Source organism: Atractosteus spatula, chromosome 10 (assembly GCF_055471065.1).
Source record: "Atractosteus spatula isolate fAtrSpa1 chromosome 10, fAtrSpa1.hap1, whole genome shotgun sequence".
In the NCBI taxonomy this organism is placed as follows: domain Eukaryota; kingdom Metazoa; phylum Chordata; class Actinopteri; order Semionotiformes; family Lepisosteidae; genus Atractosteus; species Atractosteus spatula.
Window position 1 is genome coordinate 20,812,159 of NC_142715.1, and position 2,377 is coordinate 20,814,535.

General features: G+C 40.0%; 1 non-coding gene across 1 annotated transcript; it reads right to left on the bottom strand.

Annotated features, from left to right (window-relative positions):
- Positions 1–293: 293 nt before the first annotated feature.
- Positions 294–367, bottom strand: trnan-guu (transfer RNA asparagine (anticodon GUU)). Its single transcript has one exon. It is a non-coding gene; the product is annotated as a tRNA-Asn (tRNA).
- Between the last annotated feature and the right edge of the window lie 2,010 nt (positions 368–2,377).

The following is a 2,377-nucleotide window of genomic DNA, read 5'->3' on the forward strand; positions in this document are numbered from 1 at the left end:
CCAACTGCACAGTGCCATCGTAACAATGCTTGTCAAGTTCTCAAACAAACCTGCATTGTATTTTTAAAATATTTCAGCAGAGGATTCAACTGGAGTATAAATGAAGATTCGACGATAATATTTTTTGGGTGAATATGGTTTTCTGGGGAGTTGCAATGTTGGGCATTATTGGACATTTCCCGGTGAACCTGACACGTGTTAAACACTCGCATTTCCTGTAAATATTAAAATGGTTATGGTTTCGCTGAGAAATCCAATTGACTGAAGACAACGTTTACATCGCAAAAGAACCCCGTCCCTGGGTGGACTCGAACCACCAACCTTTCGATTAACAGCCGAACGCGCTAACCGATTGCGCCACAGAGTCTGACTGGTAGGGTCTTTTCTCGAATCACAAGTTTTCGGTTCAAAAAAAATCTCTTACCGTTTATTTTGCCAGACGGTAATATTTCTTCTGCACTGATAACCAAGAATTGAATTTCATTTTTCGCAAGCTGTATGAATTTAATCAAAAACAAGTTTTCCAGAAAGGAAATGAACACATGCATTTAACGAAATCAAGCCCTTTGTGATTGCCCGAAATGATACGTTCTGTACTACAAGATAGGAAGATAGACACGGGTGGGATTTGAATCTCGGTTCTTTTGGTTAATAGAGAAGTGCTTTAACCAACTAGGCTACGGTGACAGGACACCCATCACCTTTTACAGCCACTTGGACACGCCGCTCTGAGACATCTGCGTTCAGTAAGCGCTGAACCTGCGCTCAGAGCAAATTGCCTCTTTGACATAGCAGCCCCGACACTGAGAAACGAAGAGAACTGGCTTTTATCTGGCATTTTCATGTCCAATGCGTTTGACATCTCCCAAGGGCGACAGAGTTCTTTTGCGACACTATTTCTTCTTCTTTTTTATTTCTGTACGCTTTGATAAAAAACGAGAAATCGTGCAAGGGAAAATGTCTTTTTTTTTCATAGAGAAAACGTGCACCAGAAAATGTTGTTTTGAGAAGAAATGATTTAACATGATACGTGACCTAATTTATCGGAGCAATTGCTCAACCAGCAAGGTCTGGAGAGGTTGGAGAGTCTGGTGGATGTGATAATTATACGGTGTTGTGGAAGAAAACAGTCTTTCTTTGAATTCTCAGTCAATCGGAATTTCAGTGCGAAACATAAACCACTTGTCTGATTTAAAGAGATTATATTTTAAAACTCATAAAAAATCAGAAAACACATGTTTCTCACTTTGAAATTTTAGACGGAGCGGTGCATTACTAGTAGCGGCGCTGAGCACACTATGGGGAAATTCAGGTCATGTGAAATGCCAGCGGTTTAATAAACAACGCGTCTGATTTCGGATCATAAGATTGTAGGTTCGACTTCTACCTGGCTCGTGTAAATTGTATTCAAGCTCCTCAGTAATAGATGTATATTATGTAATGAACCGCACCTGAAAGCAAACGTTGGGTCTGTTTCCTTTGTTTTCCAGCATGAAATAGCAAATCGTTACAAAAAGCACCTGCTAATGTCCAATAGCGGGTTTTTTTTTTCAAATTACATTTTCAGGCTTCAGACACTTTTTAATAAAACAAAAGTGTCCGGAAACTTATTAACTTTCAGGTTTGCTTGAACCTGTATTAAAAAAAAAGTTATCTGAAACTTCCGGGATTCCATTTTCTGATGTAGCTGTCTCTAAAGTCGGACATGATGTTTAGCAGATGTGAACTGTGCCTTTTCTCTTGTGTTCAAGGGTATTTGCTGTCTGAGCTCCACACTGCGTGTCCTGTACTGCTCTATTTTGTTTAGATTATCTATGTGGTGTACAGATAGACCTCAACTGCATGGTGTGAATTCCGTGTTCAGGACCAGCAGAACCTGAAGAACCAATAGCTGTCAGCGCCTTTGAATTCCCCAAAGGAGATAAATCAGCTTCACAAAAAAAAAATCTCCTGTGAAGAGCGCCGCTCTTCCGAAGAGAGTCTCCACATTTTATTCTTCCTCTGCAGCTCTTGTGCAGGTGTTGTACTCAATTACAGATCCAGGAACACTGATTTTTTTTCTATTTTTTTAAATTAAGTACCCCATGGTGCAACTGTAGCACGTCTGACTCTAAATCTCCAAGTTAATTTTCAAAGTATATCGGAGTCAACTGATACTGATCAGGTTCTGCTGCTGCTGAACCCGCAGACTTCACCTTAAAGTTCAATTCCCCAAGCCTTTTGACCTTATATGTCCATCCCTTCTCGTCAAAACTCGTATTTTCACAGGGTATCCTACAGAAATCGCAGTATAGAATGAAAAAACTCCAGATCTCGGCCGCTGTTGGTGATTTTCCTTTAAAAACAAATGAATCTCTGGAAATTTTACGAAGTGTAT